Raw genomic sequence first — 25,044 nt, 5'->3', positions numbered from 1 at the left:
AAGAGAGTAGTGGATATCGTCCACTCGCGTGACCACTAATTAGCAGCCACTAATTAGTTAGACTATACGCACTTGTCCTATAACTTCCTGTCCTACCTTCCAAAACGCCTAGCTGTCAAACAACCTGTTCAAAATGTAAACAAAAATGACGCTGTCATTTATTTTTCGCACCACTCCCACCATCTAAAGAGAGTTTTAGCAACTCAGATTATAAACAGTGGATTTATCTTACCTGCAGATGGCAAATTGGCATTTGCACTAACAAGTGCTTTCTGCGTACGGTTTCTGCATTTCATGGGCCTCAGGACCACAGTTAGAGACCACGACACGTTGTGTAAGTTCACGTTCGTACTATTTCACTTTATGGAAAGTTTAGGAGTGCGTGGGTTAAGGGTTCGCTGAGCCCAGACGCGCGTTGATGTTCTCTCGTCGCATGGCTCGGTTCACGTCTCGGGTCATGCATAGCCTCCTGTATACAGGTGTTATACGGGATACTATGGGGTCATGTACACCTGATGGTGGCGTGCGCTTGGGAAAATGACGGTGGAGCTAAGGGTTGTTCCTGTGTATGAAATGCGTTGTGTTTTACATTTTGAGATGTATGTAAAACAAGTAGCGTCCTGCTCTCGTCTTGAATATTTCCGAAAATTCGCCATGTATCTGCTCCTTTCGTCGCAAATGTGGACAAAAGACGACAGTCTTTGTCGACATTTGCCAAGTAAGTATCTCTCTTCGCTTTCCCGCTCACCTATCATGTTGTCCCTCTTGTGTCGCGCTCCTCCCAAGGTAAACAAGCTAAAGGTTTGCTCAAGTCAATTTGAATTTACCGCGTTCAACTGCTCCAGGCCGGCTGCCTCGATGCAAGCGCTGCCGTACGGTGGAGACGCCCGTGTATCGCGGCGCCCTACTTCAACGTTTATAGAACCGCGTTGCCCTAGCCCACGTGCGTTCCAAGCAGAACGTGGAACCTACCTAGTAAAACCTTTCGTAACTGTTACCGCTTGAATTCTTAAAATGCCGCCAGAAACTATAGTGGCGCAGGTGACAGCAGGCGACAGTGCTAATTGTTTTTTTCTGCAGTAGATGTACTATTCCATTTTGCAAAAACCAAGCATTCGTGATTTTTTTAAAATAAAGGGACACTGCAAATACCACTTCGGTATTGATGCCCTGTCTTATATTTGCGTATTGTCTTGTTATTGCTCAACAATGTTGACAGGTATGAACATATAAACCAGACTTAGAAATTTAGATTTTGCTGTGAGTATACAACTCTTCCGCAGACTTCATTTCACTTTGGTCGGATGGCTGAATCGAGTCACAGACAGACCAAAATTTCTGTATTTAATTATCCAAAGTAACACTATCGTGTTTATAATACTCCACAGTGTGTGGTGTACGCGGGTCATTCCATCTCGTGGTGTCGGTAGTGCGCGGCAGCTCCTGGCGTCCCCGGAGGCGGCAGCCTGATACCATGTATATGGACTGCGCACGTAACTTGGCGTCAGTTCAACGAATGTTGCAATCAACAGCTCTGCTACTGCTTGTATAACTCCAACCCAATCCGGGTCCACCGATTACAAGCAACGTATGAAAATTAGTTCCATTTCACAAGTCAAGACGCAAGCTGTAAAGGTGCGAGCGGTTAATTTGATTATGCATGTGCCTAATTTGTTTTGTACCATGCGTACGAGATTCGATGCATCATTCTTGCCCTGCTCCTCCTATATAGTTTGACTAATTAAAGCAGTGGCTGCGTGCATACTCGCTTCGTTCACCTATCCCCGAATGTTGACTGCTTCGCACTTTTGCCATTAAAATACCAATATAGAAAAATACTCTCTAACCTGTTATCATTTACAACTTTGCAGGCATCCATCAGGCCTATCGGCTCTAATGAGCTCGTAAATAAACATGATTTAATGAACAATTTTTGTTGTTGTCATTATTATTATCATATTATTACCATCTTCTACACACTACCATCATCATCATCACCATAAAAACTTCCTCACCCTTCCCGCCCTCGCCCAGGGCGCACCCACAAATTTGTCTCTGCAAGTAATAGCGGTGCCGAGCATGTTTCGTTGTGGGTTCCGATATAGAACACTGGACTTCGGCTATACTGGGTTAACTGGTTTATTGTAACGTAGGAAGAGATAGTGTATGCAAGCGGCTACATGGCTGCAGCACAGAAGAGAAAGTGGTGAGGCCGACAGCGCTCGGACATAAATCGATGCCGTCGTCCGCTCAAGGGAGAGATGAAGAGAGTGCATACCTCATTTGTCACGTTTGCTGAGTGCAGCGAACTGAGAAGGAGGATCCGGGTGGGCGCTTCGTCGAACGACAGCCAGGAGCCCATGGTCCCTGGCGGCGTCTTCCGCCAGCTGGACGACACGCATCTTGTACTTCGGGGGGTACAGCTGACCAGCGCAGCCTCACACGGCTCGTAATTTGGGATGTGAAATCCTGGGTTGGCAAGCTTGGGCTTGAGATGGCCGGCCCAAACCATGTGTGTGAGTGAAGCAGCTGACAGTCCACACCATTTTCCTGTGTCCTGGTATCTCACTGGGTACTCTCTATGGCATAGAGCGGGGTGGGGAAAAGTTGGGAGGTTCGCGGCTATAATGGGCTGTATCACTCCGGGGTTCGAGCCGCACGTTGGGCGACAGAATGTGAGGTGCGTGGCTACTTATGGGACCGTATTAGACGGCTAGAAAGCTAGAACACCGAGCCACAGCTACAATCCCCACCACGGTGTCACAAGGACACAGCCGCGGATTCGTTCGACTCACCGGGAGGGGACAAGGATGCGCTCGGAGCCAGGCGATGTCGACAAACCACGCTTTATTGCTCGGTCGTAAAATGGAACATGCACTGGACCGGCTTTCCCGAGCTTAGGCGTAGGACGGAGTGCTCACGATCTGGATAAGCCATCGCAGGCCGCAGGCTTGCGTATCATGAGGGGAGACTCGCCTTGCCTCGTGGTCGGGAAACGAAGCGTTCCTGGTTGCGACCGGGAGGTTCTACAGTGAAGCCTCGAGCTCGGGGAAAGCATTTTGCACAATAATACGCCTTTGGGGAGAGAATGATCTCTTAGGGAGAAGGAGGGCGGAGCAGCCCGGTGCGTCGACTGGCGAAGGAGGGCACGTCACGTCTCGCGCGAGAGCCCGCGAGATTCGGTGCACCCTTCCCACTGACGGCGGCAGCCCTGCCGGCGGTACCGGCCTACTAGTTTTAAGCGAGAAATGGGGACAGACGTGGTCGCCACAAAGTGTATGTCTGCAGCCTATGCCCCGTTACTGATTGTCCTCTTGTAATGGATCTGTGAGCTGCCGGAAGTTTCTGACGACTCAGCCTATAGTGCTGTGTAAATTTCTGATATATCCAGGGCCTATCCCTTCCCCCCGTGTCAGTCAGACTCGGACTCGGATTCGGGGTCAGCCTGGTTGCAGAATCCTCAGGCTGCCTCGTGTCCCATCTCGTTCGCCAGGAGGGACTAGTGCGCTTGTGTCGAAGCCAGACGGACTTGTCTTGCTGTCGTCAAACAGCGGGTCCGTAGCATACCCCCACTTCCGTAGAAACACTCCCTCTTGCGTAGTTGCGCAGGGCGGTTTTAGAATCCGATATGATTATGCTGGCTCGTGCCCCCATGATGGCGAGTTCGATGGCACCTTCTTCTCCCGTATCTGGGCGGCACATGTTGACTGGCCACGAGGATACTGCATTACCTTGGTGGTTAACCACCACAGCCGTTACCGCGCTTCAGCCAGGGTAGCTCGCCGTGTCTACGAATGTGATTAAAAAAACCCGCCATCTGCACGAAGCGAATGATGATGAGTGGGGCGAAGCTCCAGTGCTTATCGGTAAATCCATGAAACATTCGCCCACACATAATATAAAGACTCGACACGTTGTTATAAGGGGGATTGTACACACAGAACACAAATAAGCCGGAATGGGAGTAAATGGCTTGTTGCATAACTCAGTACCAATTCGGTGTTTTCAAAACACCTTCCAATGGGAGTTTCGCCTTACTCTCATTATTTCCGCAGTTTTTTCAGTAGCATATGGGAGTTTCATTTTACTGCCACTACAATGGGAGTTTCCAGGGGCACCATTGGGAGTGTATTGTTTCCTCCAACTGGGAGTTTTCAGGGGGCGCGTTGGGAGAAGTGTTGACCTGAATTCGAGTTTTTTTTTTCTTGTTGTTGCTGTTTTTGTGCGATTGATATAGGCGCTGCAGAGGAATATATTACTGTATTTGCGAGTTCTCAATGAGCGCACAGGCCGTATTTTCATTTTTCGTTTAGGATTACGCAATTTCTAGTCTTTTTCCGCTTCAAACATTGAATGACGAAACGTGAAAAGTTTGTTTTCTGCACAGTCAATTTATTGCATAAAAATTGCATAAATACGATACGCGTGTGAACACGTTAATAACACAATAAAAACACTGAATCAACAAATCACCTGCATCGAGAACACAGGGTATCTTGGTAAGAACATTATCTACTACAACACTCGTCAACGAAAAAAGTGTAAACCGTTTTCAAACAATGAGGTCTGCATGTCGTCGGTGCGCTGTTTGCTTGCACCTGCCTCCCAAACGCTGACGTTGCCGCACCTCCTGGCACATTCCCCAGGAAGCCACAGCAGCACATGCATTAGAGGGAGCTTTAAATCTGCGGCAACAAATACAGAAACATATTGGGCATCTGACTTGAAAAAAAAAGAAACGGCATTGTAAAGACGCTGAATTTGTCACTCTTGTGTCCAACTTTCCGTAATGACTGAATGTTTATTTAAAGCTACCCAACATTGCACTTCCGTCCGAGACACCTGCGCTCACTAGTTCGTCAAAGCGAAGTGCTCTGCTGTTCAAAAGGGAGCGCGACCCTTGTGGCGACCAACTTCTCAAAATGCTTCCTTTCTCTCTTTTCCTTGCGTGTAGCGTTCTTTGAGCGAGCTTCAGGTTTTACCACCCGCACTGCCCCTCTCTCCCTCACCCCAAATTAAGGAAAAATTTCGCTGGGTGTGACACCTGTGCCTGCCCCCCCCCCTTCAAAAAATAAATAAATAATAAATAAAATAAGCAGTCGTCCTTCGGCTCTACAGAATGATCCCTCGAATGGCGTTCGCTGGTTATAGTTACACGCGCCTAGCGTACGGAGAGCTCCCACGGGTCCCCGACCTTCTCCCTTTCCAGTGGAAGCAATTAATCGCCGGCGGCACGCGGCAGGCACCCTCCTCATAGCAGGCGCGGCTGGCACCACACGTACTTCTCAAGAAAAGCGGCCGCCCTGCGACGTTTGACCGGCCAACCTTCGCCTCCCAATAAGCCACAGACACAACCTAACAAAAACACATAAGAACCGTTCAAAGTGCGGGCACTTTTCATTCTGCTCGCGAGTGTGAATGAGTGAGTCTTCTGCTCGAGATCCGCGCAAATACGCATTGCTTTCACACCGTTCGGCCTCCCCAATGACGTTCCGGGCATGACGCCCTCTCTCACGCACAACGCTCACCTCTAGTGGCGGAAAATCGCCCGTGCAGTGAGAGGTTTTATTTGACACTAGAAGGGGCCCAAGTCTCCCAAAATGTTGAGTACAATGAAAAACGTGAAAATCATACCTTCAACCACCTCGCAGAGGCACAACCGCGTTGTTTTTAACGAACCACTCTCAGCGATCACTAGGGCATTTAGGCCTCGCGTCGGCTCGATGGCGTACTATTCCGTCGGCTCGAAGGTCGGTGACACGGAGGCGACGTTGCAGTGTGTCGCAAGTCAGTGCAGGCTGGTTCCAGAATGTTCGCAACGAGCTTCGATTGTCGGGAAGCACTTCATATCCATTCGTGTGGCCGCAAGTTCACATCGCCAATAAAGTTTCGAGACGCTGGAGCTCACACGACACACGACACCAGCTGGCAGCCTTTTTGTAAAGAGGCATAGAGGAGGAAGGGGTGAAGGAGGAGGAGATAGAGGAGGCGTGGAGTTTTTAATACTCCCACTAAGACAAACGCAGTATTCACAGCGAGATACCGCCTTTTGGGAAGATGTACAATCGTGGTAAATGCGCCTATTTACGACGGATTGTGGCCCCCGGTGTAAACTGGCAGTTTTTCCACCATCATACTACCACACGTGGGAGCAGGCCGCCTGCCGTGAGGAGTTTAGAAGACGTATTCCAGCCAAAAAAACTCCCATTCAGGCTAACTTGTGTTTTGTGTGTATATACACTTATATACACGATGTTTATTATTTACATATCGATGCAATTATATACACTGATATCCACACAAAATGTAATCCTTTACATATCGATGCAGCGGTGTTGGAGCGGAGCACGTGCTGTACATGGCCATGAAAGCCATGCGGTACAACGTTTCCGAGAAGACTATGACGTTCCGCACCAACGCTGCCACCAATGCATTCACGCTGCAGGATTTCGAAACGGGCGGACGAGCGTTCTAGGACAGCGTGCTCTGTCAAGACAAGGCCGTCATGGGGGGCATACCCAACACGGTCGCGTACTGGCAAGCCCGACATTACAGCTGTGGCCGAACGAGCGATCGAACAAGTTGCGCTTGAAGCGCGCGTCGGCGCCACCAACCTCAGGTAGCGACCGGTTTCCGCGCTTGACCGCTCTTTCCCGCGCCCGCTCCGATTCTGCAGCGGAGCAGCGGAGAGGGATGAGTACAGGTGTGTGCCTCCAGTCGGTGGCCCAACGTCCCGGCTAATTGGGGTCGTAGCGCCATATCCCCCCCCTGGCGAGCCTGGGCGGACAAAAGTGAGTTCTAATTGAAATAGCAACGCCGCCGCCATCTTCAGCTTGGAGCATCCTGATTGTCATGGGAACACCGCGAGGAGGCGCAAAATGGGGGGGGGGGGGGGGGGGGGGGGGGGGGTTGGTGCTGATGCTTTCTTCATGTCGCTACTTCCCGCCGCTCTGCTGCAGGCCCCGCGCCCTTTGCGCCGCCCGCTAGGCCTCGCCGGCCTCGCCAAGACCGGCGCACAGCCATGCAGGCGTACATACCCTGCTAGAGGAGTAAGACAGCAGCCTAAATCGCACTTCAACACTTTATTCATGTTACCAAAATACGACTGAGCCCAAACGCAACGTGCCGTGAGAAGCACTGGTGTACGACACGGTATACCTTAAGTTGACATCGAACACGGTAGTCGTTGTTGTACAGCTCTTAGCACGACACCAGCGCTATCGTTCAGATTAAAGTCACGCCTTACGAACGAGTGTCTCACCTTTTGCTAACACGAAGCAAAATCACTTCTTGCTGCGCTTCGTCCCTGTGCATGGGGCATATAACCGCTCTTCTGTGGTCTTCGGAATGCTGACAGAATTTCTACTATGCCACGACGCGCACGCGAGCCCCGCGGCTTCTTTAGCCCACCGCCGCTGCCGCCGCCGCTGTTGCTCCCGCAGCTGCGGCGACCGTTATTCCTTTGTCGCGCATGCGCGCCTGAAGTCGCGCCGGGAAAAGGCAGAGTGGGAACAAAAGTGAGAGAAGGAGGAGTGTTTGCTCGCCCAGCACCGCTCCGACTTGGAGCGGGTAAACCAAAGAGGAACTATACTCGGTTACAACTCAAGAACGGCACCACCTCATGTAGTGTATCACTCCGCCAAAGCGCCGGACCCGCGACGTCAGTGCGCGCGCGTTTTTAAAGGGTTTGCTATGAATGCGTGATATCGTCTACCTTGTCTCACGCAGTTTGTTTGCCGTCACTGGAGTCGTTTATAAGCATATTAAGTCCAAAAAATCACGGGAACGGCTCACGCCATGTTCAAAATATTTCCAGTAACGCCCTACTTGCGCCGCGCGGAGAAACATCCGGCTACGGTGATAAGGCACAGCGGCAACTTCCAATGCCGTTCTTAAGTTGTCACCGAGTATAGCGAAAAGTCACCTCGGACTGGTGCCGCGCCGCCTTTATCGGCGGCGTGCCATCTAGCGGGCGACCTATGAACTATTGCACAGCTGCGCCTCTACCGGTCGCCTCGAGAACTAGTGGACACACCGACGGCGCGACGCTGAACTTGGCCCGAGGAAGAGGAGCTCCGCCCCTTAAAAAACAACACAATAAGCAAAGCTAATACCGCACATGCAGGCCTCAAACGCCCGAGTATTTGGCGCGGCGAGTTGGGCAGAGAGGAACGGGCAGCGACGGGACGACAGAAAGAAAGAGAGGGATGGAGGTCGAAGGAGGTAGAGAATAAAGAGAGAGAGAAAAAAGGTTGTGTACATTAGGCGAAGGTGTCACATCAACTGGCGACCACCTGCCATCGCACTTTTAGCGGAGAGGGAATTCCTGGTCTGGCAACCATGGTACACAGGCGGAAAACTTCCACAACAGGAGGTTGTTTTAGAAGACGGCAAGTATCTGTCTCAGCCGCACACTTCTGCCAGCCACTGCGACTGCAAAAAAATACAACGCACACCCGATTTCCCCCGAATACACAACCAATTTCAAAATAGCTGCTGTTGTTTGCGCTTGAGGTTCAGTTCGCCACAACCAAAGACAGGGAGGAAAAGCTTAGGTTGGACGTAGTGAGCTCTAAACAGGCACTGACAATGCAGGCCTTCCAGCTAAGCCAGGCACGTGCTGAACTCGCTAATGCCCTGTCAGAGTTAGCTGACGTAAGAGAAAAGCTCATAGCAAAGCGCATGGATTGAAACCTGCTTCAAGATGAGCCACTCGGAAGTGAAGAATTCCAGCAAAGTAATGATTACATCTAATTTTACTTGGACTGTCTGACTACGAGACTTGTAGACTTGCTCGAGTTCGTAGATCCTGGAGACAAAGCCGAAAATATAATACGCCACCTTCAAGATGAGCCACTCGGAAGTGAAAAATTCCAGCAAAGTAATGATTACATCCAATTTTACATTGGACTGTCTGACTACGAGTGATTACATCCAATTTTACATTGGACTGTCTGGCTACGAGACTTTTGTAGACTTGCTCGAGTTCGCGGATCCTGGAGACAAAGCCGAAAATATAATACGCCACCACAACACCAGCACCCCACAGAACGAAGGTTATAGGGGCCGACCACAAAAAGTCAGCATACAGAACCAGATGTTTATGGTTTTCGTTAAGCTCCGTCCTGGCGTCTTTGACCAAGATCTTGGATATTTGTGTGCTGTTCCCACTAGCACAGTGTCGAGACTATTTTCTGTTTGGGTGAATTCTTATCCGCCTCCAGCTGGGAGAGCTGACCTTATGGCTTGTCGCGGAAAGCTATACGCCTCGAGCTTCGCGATCGCTGCGCCGCCTGCCGCCGCTTCTCCGTGGCGTTGACGGGATTTGCGCTGCGTGGCTGATAGGGGCTCGTGCAGTGTTCTGGTTCTGTTTTGCTTCTGTTCGCCTTTCCGCGCCCTAAACAAAAACATGTTATGGTGACGTCTATAGCAAAGAGTACGTTTAGGTCACTTAAAAAGCAGCTGCGTCTTCGTAGAGTACGCGAGCGCCTGCAAAAGCTACCCGGAGACGCGGTTCTCCGAGCTTCGTCGCCGCTCTTCCGGCCGTCGGCGACAGTAGCAACATATCACCCCTGTCACCTCCAAATACGTCAAGCACAAATGAATTCTAGTGTCGCCACGTTTAGACCTGATACTGGCACAGTAAGAGGTTCGCTTCATTTTGCAGCGTGGACAACGAATGCGGCTTCGTTTCGAATATATACGTCACAGAAACGTATGTTTCGGGGATGTGATTATCCAATCCCGGACAATAGCTTGTGCCTTTATAAGAATATAAACCATGCAAAGATGTTAAGTATATCCCAAGCCTGTGCATCGTTAAATATGTGCCCACACACGCCTTATAACAAGAACCAAGGCAAGTTAATGATACCACGGGAGAATAAATGCTGTGCAAGTGCGGAAGAAACATCCCAAGCAGCAGAAATTGCCAATACCAAGCATGGCAAGTCATCAGTGGCCAATGAGTCCGAACTTGGCAATACCTCGGCCGCCATCATTGGCTGGCGCTTGGGAAAGGTGACAAGCCAACAATTGGCCAAGCTCTGGAAGGCCAATATTGGACAACGCTTGGCAAAGTATATTGCCATGATATTGCCTATAGGTGGACCCCAGGCTATTTTCATGCACAGTTTTGGCTTTGTGGTCAGTCCTTATGACCAATGCCTATTTTATGAGTTGCCTCGCGGCCGGATTTCTGCTTTATACATGCCACTTTACAGAAAATTATTTAACGAGTGCGCATTATTTATTTATAGCGCACTCGTTAAATAATTTTTTGTACAATGACATGTATAAAACAGAAATGGGACCGCGAGACACAAACAAACTGCATCAACTTTTCGAAGCAATTACGTGACTTGTTAAAAACAATTCAGCAACCCAACACGCCGAGTCTCTCTCTGTAGTTTTTTTATTATTCATATCAAATTTACAAGAAACCTGGCTTAACAGTGGCAAGAATACGAACACAAACACGAAAGCAAGCACACACATTATACGAGAAAAAATTTTAAAAAGCGCTGCTCATGAAGCGCGAACCGATTATGCTTCATTTAACTGCTTGAGATGCCTACAAAACAGAAGCATTCAGGTAAATGAAAACAGGACCATTATCCCCGGTAATTCTCGGACCTGCCAAGATCACGATATGTTGTTCAACAGCACTATTGTAGAACAGGCCAGCTTGGAAAGCTTGTCTCGGCTGCATCCGCCACTTGTCCACGGGAAACACCTTTACGTCGTAGCGCCTGGAATAAGCAAAAAAATAGTTCACTACAATGCTAAATGCACGCTGCTTACTAAATACAGCACTTCGCACCAGCCTTACCACATGTCCGTGTAAAAATATGTCCGTGCCTAAAGTTCTAGCTTGTTAACACTCGCTATGAAACATAAAACGTACTGCACTATTCATTTCTCAATACGTCGTTCTACGGTAGCAGTTACTTGGCTCGTTCTTGAGAAAACAGTCCGGAATTTCACCGAAAATGGGCTTCACTCTTGTTGCAGTCACACAAGGTAATTAAAAACGTCCAATACACAAAACAACAAGGCAGCGGTTCCGCGAAATTTTGTTGTGGCTACTGTACCCCATAAACATTTAATCGCGACTGAAGTATCGTGCCGTAAATGTTTTATTAGCGTAAGTTTTGTTCGCTAACAACGCGGGACCCAGAGACTACAAGGCAACGCACTACACAATGAGTTCGGAATGCACGAACGTTCAGGTTTTTTTTTTTTTTTTTTGCAAGGCATCTATGCCAACTTGGAGGTTGAATACAAACCTTGTGACCTTTGAATGCGTTACATTTTGAGGGGTAACAAAACAAAGCCACAAATAAAGTATTAAACTGGTTGCGGTGTTGCTGTCGCCGTCGCTCACATGTCTGCCTCGTCAGACGCGCCAGATGCGAACGGAACCGACGGAGAAGCCCAGCGGCAGTGTAATTACTTTGTCGCTCGACAATATCTTTACTTTTCTCAAGAAAATCATGAAACGGAAGCTTCATTTATAGCTAGAGTTTAAGTAAGTCAGCTTAGAACATCCTCATCTCTTAAACTGCACACGAGTCTTGCTTCAACGCATGCTGAACGTCGTGAACCTGCAGCGGGAGCACGGCCGCTTGTTCGGAAAACACAAAGCCGGAAAAAGGATAGCTAGAACTGCCGTCACACAAATGGAAGTACATGTATGTGAACGCTTTTTTCTTCGCAAGAACCAACAACGCTAAGCAGCACTCACGGGCGCCAGTTGTTATAAACGACAGCTGAAGTTTTAGCGGGAACGAGCGTGAGCTCTCCCGCACCGCGCAAGGAAAATGACTTACGTTTTCAGCGGCGGCCACAGCAGGCAAACGATGTTATTCCACCAGTAGGTATACTTCACAGAGCCACCGACAACAAAACGAACCTCACAGACACGTAGGAGTACTACCGCAGTTTCAATGCCACAAAAGAGACTGAGCAGTCGGTGCAACGCGTCCGTCCACCGGCCCCGCCGCGGGTTCAAAGAACGCGCAAAGGCACAACGCTGAAGTAGTTCGACGGTCACCGCTGCGTTAGGACACACAAATGACCCATTCCTACTGAACGTGTAACACTATCTCACGCTTTTTTGAATACGCTGCACTTTAGTTTAAGTACGCTTTGTTTCATGGCCCGGTGCTGTGGCTCTTTAGGTAACTACTTTTTGCTGCGTTGTGGCCTGTTCACCCGCTCTAACTGTCGCCGTCACGGTAGAGTGAACTAGAATACAAGTATTCTAGTTCACTTTAGTCACGGGCTCGGCAAGCTCAAGGTCTTTTTTCTTTTCTTTCCTCCATGGTCAAAATGCGCTTTTATCCGTCAGCTGAAGCTCGGCTTCCGATGAGCCTTCCGTGTGACGTTACTTCCGGTCGCCGTTTGCTTGGCGCTCACTCAATCTTTCAGCCAAGTTACCGATGAGTGGCCGACGGCTCGGAAGCCAATGGGGACCCATGGGGTTTCCAATCATTGGCAATCGGCCTCGGCTGCTTAGGAAATGAAAAAAAATTCCCCTGCACCTCCCCGAAGGGAATCGTGCAGAAATGCGAATGCATTGGGTGCACCGATGACTGTGTTGCGAGTAATGGCGTAATTAATGACGAGAGTGTGAACGTAATCATTTATTCATCAGCACCTGTTTGTGTTACAGTTGTGCCTGACGGCCACAATCACTGCCTTGTGATCGCTAAAGTGCACGGTCAAAGGGTCTTTGAGAAGCATACGCGCGGCACAGTTTCGCGTAAAGACCAGATAAATGCAACTCCCGTGAATGGTAGTAGGGCACGTGTCGAAGCCGGCAGAGAGACAATGCATAGAGTGCCTGGTCTGCATGTACTCGACCAGCCACTAGGGCTTGTGACGAGTAGGGTCGCAGAAGAAGACGCGACGCCAGGCCACGTCGAGGCGGAGCCGTAACCCGGCTCCTGCCTACTGCAGGGTTTGTTTCAATAAAGTCCTTTCCAGTCCAGTCCAGTCCGCCACTCTTCTTGCGCACGTCAACGTTGAAGTCGCCAACCAAGACTATGGGGTCAGAGGGTTTGGAGCGCACGCGCACACTTTCCATAGCCGCGTCCAGAAATGCATTCGCATTTACGACGACAACGACGACGAAGGCAGAACTACGAGGCGCGAGTGCACGCGCGTGCGCTCAGGTCCGCTCGCGCTGGAGGAATGCAGGCGCACGCCGGCCAACGGAGCAAGACAAACCCCCCCTAATAAATGCATTCGCATTTAAAAAAACAGTGCAGCTTCTTACATGCTAAAGACGTTCGTCGAAACTTAAGCCAAGTAGGGTTCACCAGACCAACTATACGCGAAATGCACTGCTATTTCGCGAGACATCAGGGGGAGGGGGGAGGGGAGGGGGACGCTGTGTACAAATGCGGAGTGTAATCAAGCAATGAATGTTTTATTAATCCCACACACAAATCTCGCGTTCACTTTCCGTTTGTTTTAAATGCAGAGCATTTCAGTAACTCACGATGTCACACGCGTTGGCGTCCGTAGTCCGCACGCTCACTGCGCATGCGCGTCGAGTCGAGGCGAAAGCGAACACTCTCTCGCGAGGGGCATTGGATTGGATTCGATTGGATTGGCTTGGATTGGATTGTCTTGGCTTAGCTTGGCTTTTATTGGATTTGGATTGGATTGGATTGGATTGGATTAAAGTGGATTGTGTTGGATTGTGTTGCGTCATAGCCGCGGCACGTTGCGTCATAGCCGCGGCAGACGCGCTTGGGCCGGCGCATGTGCAGTACTCTCTCTTCCGCGGTTTCCTCTCCTTCGGGCACGCTGCGCATATAACCGGTTTGCCGTTCTCCGGCCAAGCAACATCCACGGTTGGCTCAAACACCTAGAGTCCACGCCGCTTTACAAGTACGCCAACGTCGTCGACTGGGACCGGCTTACGCAGTCCCCTCAACGTATATAAGCGGCGGAGCGCGCGTTCGGAATTCAGTCAAGGGCGTCTTTGCTTGGCTTTCGCTTGACGTGACGCTTTGCTTGACTCGAGTAGATGCGACGCATTTACTCGAGTTCCCCCCGTGGGAAGATGCGGGCGGCTTTTTCGAGTTCAACGAACAGCTGATCGTACGGCAGACACTATTTTGGAAGTATACAGGCTAGGCAGTTCAACAAGCGATGAAAGGTGTTGTTGGAAGAGTGTGGCATGTGATAGGCCCTCTGATTGCAGTTTCTACTTTATTCTGCAGGCGCCCTGTGCCATATGACGATATTTCGAAAAAGCATTTATCGCGGACGCTGATTATATTGTAAGCCCGTCTCCGCGCTGCTCGCAGAGTATATATGTAGCAGATGAATGTTTGCGGGCACTCACCTCACGACAAGACGACTCTGTCGTGAGCTGGTCCCCGAAGAATAATTATGCATTGTCCATCGTACTTTTATTGAATATTCCCGAAATTAGCACAGACTGGCTTGTAAATGGTGATGATCAATATCTGAGGTATAATATTGGCAATCGTAACAGGCGTGCTGTCAGGTATGAGTGCTGCGCTGATTATGTAAGCGCACAAAACTGATTTACATCGTAGTGTATAGCCGTAGCCTAAACATCTGAGGAACGGGTGGTTACGGAGACACTGCTAGTAAATTCGGGGCAGTGTAACTACCATCCGCTCCATGATACGCCTGTTCCGCGACGCTGGCCTGTCACACACACCTGGTGCTTATACAGACCGAATATACCACACTAAGATCGCGTCAGAAACATTTACACTTACGTAAACACACCCTATTTGCGAACAGAGTGTCTGCTCCACATAAACATGGATTTCAAACGCCCGAAAACGGTAAATCTCGGTCGTTAACGTGCCGCAAAAGCAGCGGTGACAGTGGGGAGCGGGACACGGACTCCCGCGGCTGCTTTCGAAACGGGGAGCTAGGAGGATTTCAGTGGCGCCCCTACAGGCCGCGCTCGAGGCGTATTGGCAGGGCAATGTTTCGGGCTTTTGTGGAGAAGTACGCATCCACGCGCGTATTGCTTGATGGAGCAGAAATAAGGTGCGAAGTGCCATCGTCATTTGTGGCGCAGTCTGGCCTAAACTCTCATTATACATCAACCCACACACATTCAAGGACTGGTTGGAGTGGCCCCGCATGGGTAGGTCGCGTTTGTTTCCGAGATCTTTACGGGATGCACAGAAGACAGGGGATGTGTGATACGAAGTGGTTTTCTGGAGCGAGAGTTCCGTGGAAGAAGACTCCATTATGGCGGACAAGGGCTTCCGAATTGATTACCTTGTGGATGAGATACGGCCGAAGCTGAACATTCCACCCTTCCTTCGACGCGAGCTATTCACAGCCGAGGCGACCCAAGAAACCCAGAGCATTACTGCACATAGGATACATGTCGAAAGGCGGATCCAGTGTATCAGGTGCTACAACACATGTGATCGTCCAGTGCCTATTTCGTTGGCTAATCGGATGTGGGTGATCTGTGCTACCCTGAGCAACTGGCAGTCGCCTATTATGCAGGAGTCTCAATCCAGCTAGCTGCCGTGTGCATTACAAATGCCCATTAGGCAGTTCTCTTTATGCACTGCACAGTGGACCAACACGCATTAGCCATTGAGTTCCTGACTTTAGTTTGAGGTATAACGTTGCATTTTGGGTGAAGTGTTACAGTGTGTGCTGGAGACACAGTATTTATTATTTGGGATTTATTTAGCTCACGCTACACCTGAGCTAATAAGCTCACCGTTGTGAAGGGCTTAGGACTAATTGGGCCACCTGGGGATTTTAAATGTGAGTGAAAAGCTTGACACTTGGGCAATTTCGTTTTTTGCCTCCATCTGAAAAGCGGCCACTGGGGCTGGGAGTCGAACCGGCGTTGTTGGGATCAGAAGTACAGCGCACTGAGCCACTTTGGCGGGAGATTCAAGTGGCCTATTGGAAAATTTATTCCATGGAAACAAACGCCACTTATCAAGAGTGCGGCCCTTCTCTCATCTGTTGCTAGACTCTGTCTGGGAAGCTGGTTGCAGGAAGGGAAACGGAGGTGCGGTGGAGTCTGTACATAGTGCAATGAAGTACCGTTACATTGTAACTTCTTTTTGTTGATTGCACTAGTGGTGTTCTTTCTATATCATGTGACACATGTTACAGACACTGAGTATTTTATGGGCTTCTTATTAAGGTGTGCGTAATGTTGAAACGCCAACCCATTCTCTCATGCACACTGCAAGCAAAAAAAAAGAGGTAAACACGCACTAAATAAACAGTAAACTTCAAAGCTGTAGAAGTGATCATTATTTGGCACTTCCACGGGGCACCCTCCACTGCTGCGCAAATCACTGCACGCCATGTGCAGGGGTGCTTCTTGGAAGCCATTGGACTGCAGAGGGGCAACAGTCCGGAGCACACCCATCGGGTTGCTGCAAGCAACCTTTCCAGCTGTGCATTCACAGTTGCCATTGGCCACTTCCCCGTGCCGGCCAACTGCGATTATCACGCTGTATGCTCTTGCCGTCTTTTTCTTGCTGCAGTGGCACTGCGCTCGCTTAACTTGCATGTGCTACAAATGAAACAACCGATACAAACCCAGATGCTGCAAACATGCACCCCGAACCATACATCATTTGTTAGTGGAGGCATGTCTTAATGCTGCACCACCTAAACTGTTATAAATCTTTTTTTTCGCTGGAACGTTCGCCTCCTCCTCTTCTTCATTTACTCACCCCTCTGCTTTTGAATTCTTACTTCCCTGCTTCTCCTGCATGATCCCGCAGCTCGAACCAAGTTTCCACGGAGCAGATGAAATGCCGCAGTTATGACGGCTCTAGTGCTCGTGCTTTCGCGCTGCAACACCGCGTTTCCTCGTCCCATATCAGGGCTGGCGCATGCGAAACGGGAAACTCGAGCAGCGTTTTTTCACAGATGAGCTAGAAGCGGAAAGCAACTGCTCCAGTTCCGCATTACTCTCCTGCTCGTGTGGTCACGCCCCGGAATGCACCTCCCTGCTTCCGCGGAAGCGCAGTAACTCTCGCAGTGTTTCCCTCAGTCGTTCGGCTGCTCACGGTCTACGAAGTTTCGTGCGGCACGCGTAGGAATGCTTTAGTTGTCGTGCTGTGAACACGACGAAAAAAAAGAAAGGCAGCAGGACGGGTCACCAGTCTAGCTCGCAATGTGCTCAATAATCTTTCACAAGCAGTTATGCTGGAGCGGCTGAAAGACCCTAGCAAAGGCGAAGCAAAAAGCCTTGCCTTGCCTGGGAGTTGTTAGTCTTCAGCGTCGACGGAACCACGTACGATTCGAGGCTGAAGTTACAACTTCTCTCGAACTTCTTTCGGTTGCCCACCTGCTCGAGTAAAACTCGGCGAGCTGATCCTCCCTCAGCGGAGGTAGGCAAGTTAAATGTTCTCCCACCGGGGGATTGGGAAGGCAAACTCACCAGGACTTGACATACTACCTCACGGAGAGCAAGTGGGCGAGAGACTTTCAGATTTCCCTTCAACATGGCCTCTGCGGACACTCTTACCAGCGGCGAGCATGGTCAGCATGTCAACGTGTTTCTGCAACGTTAGGTAAACTTAATTCCACCATTATTGATATGTTGTAGAAATGCTTTATTACTGTTCGCATAACGTTTGGCAAATTTCATGTAACATTTTCATTTGTTTTTAAATGTTTTTTGAACATTAATAGCTTGTTCGCGGAACGTTCATGAAATGTAACACTAACATTAGTAATATATTGTAAAATTGTTTTCTGGCTGTTTAAATAACGGTTTCCAAAACATTAATGTAATATTTCTCACATCATTACTTAAACATCAGAAAAAATGGCTGTAAGAACATTGTTCTAAAATGAACACCCAAATATGATAACGTTCTTGTAATCTTTTGGCGTTACCTGAGGGGTAGCTTCAATTGCAAGTGTGCGGGATAAGTAATAGAGAGAGAGATAGTAATAGAAATGTACATGTTCTGCATGGCTCACACACTCTCGGATCGTCGGGCAAGTGGTAGCGATAATACCGAGAAACACAGAAAAAAATGATAATCATCACACGGCTGTATCTCGGCTTCCCGTACTCTAGGACAGGGCAGCGCTCTTGGTGCGGGGCCAGAGCTCCTTGTAGGCCTGCCGGTACTCCCGGCTCATGCAGATGTAGATGACCGGGTTAACGCATCCCGAGAAGTAGTAGGTGACGTATGCGAACACCTGGACGCCCGGGTAGTCGTCCAGAAGGCGGAAGGACTTGAGCACGACGATCGGCAGGTAGCAGAGCGTGAAGACGGCGAAGATGACAAACACCGTATTCAGCAGGCGCCAGTCCTTGGCGATGCGCTTCTGCAGGCACTGAACCTTCTCTTCGGACACGGCGCCGCCGTCATTGCGCTTGGCGAACAAGCGCGCCACGAAGGCGGCGGACTTATGGTTGGAGCTGAACTGGCGCAGGTTGCGCTGCGTCTTGCGCACGATCCAGTAGATGCGGCTGTAGCAGATCACGAACGACGTGGCCGGCACGAAGTAAGACACCATGAAGATGAACGCCTTGCTGCTGCGCCCGTTCTTGGGCATCACGCCGCACGTGCCGGTGTCGCCGTCCCAGCCGAACTGGCCCCACACGCCCGCCGTAGGCCACAAGATCAGCGACAGACTCACAAGCCACGTCCCGGTCACCACCAGCAGGTTGTTGCCCTCAGTGAATGCCCTAGCGTAGAGACCCGGCTTGACGATCGCCACGTACCGGTTGATGCTGATGGCCATGACGGTGAAGATGGAGGCGCCCGTGTTGAAGTAGCGGCTAACACCATGCGCGACGCACAGGCCGTGGCTGTGCACCCAACCGGCGTGCCAGAACATGCTCGCGGTCAGCGGGGTGTTCAGCGCGGAGAAAAGCAAGTCAAAGAAGCATAGGTTGATTACCAGAGCCGTGGTGGCGTTCTTGAGTAGCTTCGAGGATCGGAGGAGTGCGGCGATGGACACCGCGTTGGATATCACGCCGAAGAAGGCCATGATGACAAGGGCAACGAAGCCGCTGGTCAGCACCGGACGCGGGTAGTCCTTGAAAGGTAGCACCACGGAGGTGTTGTTAGTCGCGCCCCCTCTGCCGAGCTCGATTCCTACTGTAGTCTGAACTTCGGCGGTGGTCTGAACAACTTCGGTGGCCACAGAAGGCAACACTGTCGTCACGGTGGTGGTGAAAGAACGCGAAAGGGTCGTCACGTTGGCGTTCATTTTCCAACTGCTGTGGTTCGTTCGCTAGTTGCTTCGCAGCGACTGAGCAGGGTTCAAATGATGCTTTGTAGAAACCTCTGCCGGATCGCATGCCGTCTTCCCGCAAGGGAAACCACTCCCCGAGATATCCCGGGCTGTCGTCACTCCGGATGGCGCGGGAAGCGACGATAACGGAAGGCCTACTTCCGGTCTCCACAAGTCCCAGATGGAAATACTTTCCAGTCCCGGCTGTGTTACGATACAGTTTTCCAGCCTAAAATCGTTTACTGCCTGGGCTGGAGTCAGGTGCCAACCGGAACCAGTGCTGGAAATCAAAATTTCGAGGTTCGTCTCCTGTCGGAAACGACACGTCTTCTGGCTGGACATCGCACCATCCTCAGCTGGAAGAATGCGCACTTACAACTGGAAATCCCCCTTTTCTTTCTGGAAATACAATTATTTCAGCCAGAATGGTGTACCTTACCAGGTGTCCCAGCCATAAATGATTTGTCTCCCTCGATTTCGTACTACGTTCCAGCCAGAATCCCTTTTCGTGCTGGATTCCTCTCCACTCCCAGCCAGAAATCACTTCTTTTTGCTAAGTTTTGCAGTAGCGGACATTACCAAATGAATTTTTTATGTACATCATTCTCACCTGAGGTCATTTGCAGCAGACACCAAGACCCCATCAGTATTTATGAATAAAAGAACTCATCTGTGTGGGCTTTTGTGCCCTGAAGCAGCAACACAGGTGCCAGATTATAAATTTAAAACTATATTGTCGTACCATATATTACATATTTTCAGCCTTGCCACCTTCCCTGCGGATGTTCTGGGTACACACCCAGAACATCCGCAGGGAAATCTCCACCTTCTTCGGGTAAATGGTCCTCCCAGTAATTCAGGTAGCCTATGAAAAATAAGGCATCATGAGTAACCGCGATGCCTAGTGGTTTTGTGAGCTTTGCAAAACTACCAATTTACATCTGTTTATGTGCTTACGAGAGTTCTCGATGCCACCTTTTGGTCCTTTCACCGACAGTCTACTGGGTTGCAAGCCTCGTGTACCACATTCTGCTACGTAGCTGTCATAGGCACTAGATAAAAAAACTAAGAAAAAACGATTGATTATAGATTGGTTCACCTTGTTACAAAATATCACATGTGGCTGCCTGCAGCACTTAAATTGCTGACGGCGCCGCACGGTTCGTCCATTAATTACGCCTTGTTTATTAAAGGAGTGTTTACACCGATATTTTTTGTTCCGTTTTTATTGGTTTAAGCAATGCTTAACGGGTTGGCGATCCCGAAAGAGCACTTTAAATACTTGAGCGCGCGATAATTAATTACATTAAACGGCCTGAAAATCGTCCGTTTTGGTCACCCGCGCTTCCAGCCCGGAGAGCGCGTGTGACGGAATCACGTCATGACCTCATCGTTTTGAACGGACGTCAGAACACCACAAAGGCCGAAGGAGACGTTGTTTTGACCGCCCCGCCACCGGGCCGAGTGGATGAGCTGTCTGAAGGGGTTAGGCACAGCATTGCGGAGGATATTTGATGACCGTTTTCAATAACAGACGCGATGGCGGCTTCTGTTGCGATTCTGGGATTTATTATCGGCTCCTTTAGCGCGTGCGGAAGTTTACTTTTGCCAGAGTGCCTTTTATGGGCAGTGGTTATGCCTGTACCTCTGGCTACCTGCATCCCTTCGTGAATGCGCCAGCGTCCAATCGCAGCTCGCCGGGTCGCGAGCGTGAATTGACGTCACGAGATTCTGACCAGCGTCGGAGGCATACGGCCACGTCACTTTTTTGCCCTCCCACGGATTGATGTCACGTTGATGTCCAATTGCTGCGCAGCGCTCCGCGTGCTGTTCCGTCGGCGCGATAAATGAGATCAAATTGAAGTATGTTGCACGCGTTGCATGCCGCTCATATTTCAGCCAGGTTATTCTGTTGACTAACGGAAGCGAACTGTGTAATAATATTAACACCAAAAATTAATGTCAGGACCTCTTTAAGATAGAGGCAGAGGTCTGGAACCCACTAAGGCCTTCGACAGCCACTCTCTCACCGTGCATTGACCACCGGAATGTAATAGACAATGATGCTGTCAAACTTACGCGAGGCCGAATGACCTATGTTCTTACGAGAGCGCCACACACGGTGCTACGTTGCTGCAGTGATCAAGACTGCGTTAGGGCTAGGTGTGCATGCATTTTGATTCCGCTTCCCACAGCAGCAAAACACCGATGAAATCGACAAGGTAATATGTTGTATCCGCCGCCCAACGAGTCACCGTACGTGGCAGAGAGATGCAGACGCTACATCGTACCCACGGAAAACTGACCCTTTATTCTTGTATGATGCTGGGAATTGGCCACCTTAGCATTGTGCGCAACCTGGTGGCATGAACAGAACTACATTACACAATACAACATCCCCTCCTCCCAAAAAGGGGCAGCACACCGCCACACAACACAACATAATAGACTTGAGCAAATCAATACGAATGTGCACTCACCTATGTATGGTAGTATCAGCGCATTTGAACGGCACGCAGTCCTTCGTTGCCTTTGTTGCAACCATATCTTGTTCCGAGAATTTCACTTTGTTATCGACAAGCGACGCGAATAATGCGAAAGCGACCCCCTGTACGTCCTCCACAAACAGCACGAGCGCGCAAAAAACCGTTGTAGTGTAAAGAATTGATTACACTGTCAAAAGTTTAGCCCAAAAGAGGACGTACAACGAGCGGCAGCCATGTTGCGGCCTCGATAACGGGAGCTGTCGAACATATGCGTGAAATGGCGCCTGGCAGAGGCGCATGAAACCGTAGTTCCTGCATATTTAACTAAACTTTGATGAGGTTTTGCTTTTTTGCTTGGCATCGCTTATTGTTGAAGCGTTTTACTTAGGTTGTAAAACGGTTAGCACACTTTTTTATGTTGCTATGCATTTTAAACCTCAAAGTGCTACAATGTTCATTTCCAGAAAAACCTCTGGCTGGGGCTGGAAATGGCCGGAAATAACTTTTGCAACCAAAATTACGAATTCTACGTCCAGGTAGAAATCTTTCCAGCCGTGACACAAATATCGAGTGAGAAAAAAATTGTGTTCTGGCTGGAATTTAATATTTTCCGCTGGGAATATTATGTTTACCTGGTGCTGCAAAATTACTCTGGAAATGTGGCTGGAAATCCTCATTTCTAGCTGGAATATGCAGTCCATTTTTATCTGGGGTGTGCCGGAAGTTGACGCGTTGCGCTGTCCCGTTAGATTCCTTATCTGCGGGTTTTCCCCCGTGAAGCGAGGTTTTTAACCCTGGGCCTCGAGGGCATGACGTTTAGGTATTTGGGCTCCATAGGGGAAAACGAAGACTTACGTTCTGTGTAAACGCACGTGCCAGGCCCGGACATGTGTTTCAAGGAGCTGGAGGAGGTCAGTCCAACAAGAAGGCGATTGATTGATTCTAGGCTTTACCGCGCCGACGCAACGCAGGCGATAAGGCGCGCTGTAGTGGCGGGCTCTGGATTAATTTTGACCTGCGGGGGATCTTTAACGTGCGGCGAAATCTCGTACACACGGGCGTTTTTGCTTTTCGCCTCGATCATCCAACAAGAAGGCGGACGCGCGCGCAAGAGACGCACGCTGTTGCATGTAACCCTGTCTGTTCCGAACGTTATGGACATGCTGTTAAATTTAAGCCCACCATATGTCTAAAACTATGTGGTATGCATGCTTTTCATGTAAGAGAGAGAGAGAGATAAGAGTTCGTCGATGGGAACGGGAGATCAGTTCTGATAGCGGCAGGGCTTGCTACGCCAGATGGAGATGATACTAGTGATGTGGGGTGGGGGGATTGTGGGAGATTGGCGGTACCGGTGAGAGGATAAACAAAGATAAAATATCAAAACGAGACGCCCTAAATTGCTTGAAAAAAATTAGAAGTGAAAACTCTAAAGAGAAAGTTGAATATAAAAGTAAATATTAGGCGGTTCCGGGAAAGTAGAGAACGGCAAAGCAACAAAGAACGTTTACATGACAACGCGAATGGTTATAGATCTAGTCACGCATACAGTTTAAGAATAATTTGGAGGCAAGAGGACCAACGAAACACTGCAGAATTTTCGTTCCTAAAGATGAGTCAGATCTCTCATGGCCAAGGGTTCAAGAAATAAATGCTCTATCGGTAGTCTCGTGGAAATGTTTGGAAATTGGCCTGCATAGATTCACGAAAATAAATTCAAAGCCACGCACTGAATTTACACTTTCTCTACGCGTAATTTTCCGTCTTCCCTGGCAGTACCTCCGAAATTCCTAGCCCACTATGTCAAACAGATTATAGCGAACCATTTTTAAAAGCTTATAGTAAATGAGCGTTTGAATGTAAGCTGTCACGGGATTAGGGTGTTTGTGCACCAGGTGCTCGCAGGAAAACTGTGAAGCAGTTCCACTGAACTTGAAAGCTGTCGAAGTGCGGAGCAGTGATTCGCCAGAGGGGCGGTGGCGTTCTCCCTTTACTAATGTCAGTATCAACCTGGCGTTGACACCAAAGTAGTCGAGAGAGGGCACCACAGCTTCAGAGAAGGCCTAGGTTGAGTTTTCAAAAGGTTGAGTTTTCATTGAGTTGGAGTTCTTAATGCGCCATTAATGATGTCTTTTTTATTTCATATTATTGTGCAGCTATATACCCCGGCGAGCATGACAACGACAAGCTAAGTCCCTAAACTGCCCAATACAAAACAAACCGATGTTGAATTGGGGGTGGTGCTGATAAAAAATTACAGCAGTTCCACTCAACGCGAAAGCTGTGGATAGTGCATAACAGGGATTCGCCATACGGGCTGTGGTCCCGTTCTTCGCTATTGGCTACTATCCCCTCACGCTCTTGTTCTCTTGATAAAATGAACAGAGGCTTGTTCAATACAATTCCATTTCCCCCCTGCGCAGTGCACGCGCACCATTTCCTGGTACAGCCCTCATCTTTTTGTTCGGATGACCATCCAGCTTTAAATTTTTCATTAAGATTGCTCACTGGTGTGAGCAGTGGCAAATGTCAATTAACCTAACAAAAACAGTTTGCATGACGGTAACTAGAAAAACAGAAGCCTCTGAATTTACCTATACAATTAACGGCGCACCTTTACAAAGAGTTGCGCAGCAGAAATATCTCGGTGTTACCTTGACTTCCGAATTGAGATGGGATGCGCACATTAACAATGTTACAGCATCGGCTTTGCGTAAACCGTTTTTTCTAGGAAGGCGTTTACCCTTCGCGCCTACAGATACTAGCCTCCTAACTTACACCACGTTCGTGCACCCAATCTTGGAGTACGCCAACAGTGTGTGGTTCCCGCAATCTGTTACTTATATAGCAAAAGTTGAACGGGCTCAAAAGAACGTCATTAGGTTTATACATAACAAGTATAAACGCACCGACTCACCCACAAACCTTTTAGAAACCTTCGGTCTACCCACGCTTGCAACAAGAGCAAAAATCGCGCGTCTCAAATTTCTGCACCACATTCTGCATAACCCCAGCCATATCGATGCGTCCAGGTAAATATCTTTGGCAGAATCATGAACACTACGACATAAACATGCATACACTATCAAAGAATACGCTTTTAACAACGACTGTTTCAAGCATTCCTTTTTCCCCCTGTCAATCACCGAATGGAATAGGTTAGATCCCTCCATTACTAACGCACAATCACTGGCAGAATTCACTTCAAAAATTGAGACTATACTTAGTATATAACAACGGCTTACTTTAACCATGTACTGCATTATTGTTTTCCAGTTGTTTTTTTTTATGTTAAGTGTACACG

At 49.2% G+C, this 25,044-nt stretch overlaps 1 pseudogene; it reads right to left on the bottom strand.

Annotated features, from left to right (window-relative positions):
• Positions 1 to 18,051: 18,051 nt before the first annotated feature.
• On the bottom strand, positions 18,052 to 19,230 carry LOC144164776 (G-protein coupled receptor moody-like; annotated as a pseudogene).
• Positions 19,231 to 25,044: the final 5,814 nt, after the last annotated feature.

This window comes from Haemaphysalis longicornis, unplaced genomic scaffold (genome assembly GCF_048455015.1).
Source record: "Haemaphysalis longicornis isolate Haplotype H1 unplaced genomic scaffold, Haemaphysalis longicornis Haplotype H1 scaffold_139, whole genome shotgun sequence".
NCBI lineage: Eukaryota > Metazoa > Arthropoda > Arachnida > Ixodida > Ixodidae > Haemaphysalis > Haemaphysalis longicornis.
This window is presented reverse-complemented; position numbering and strand designations above follow the sequence as displayed.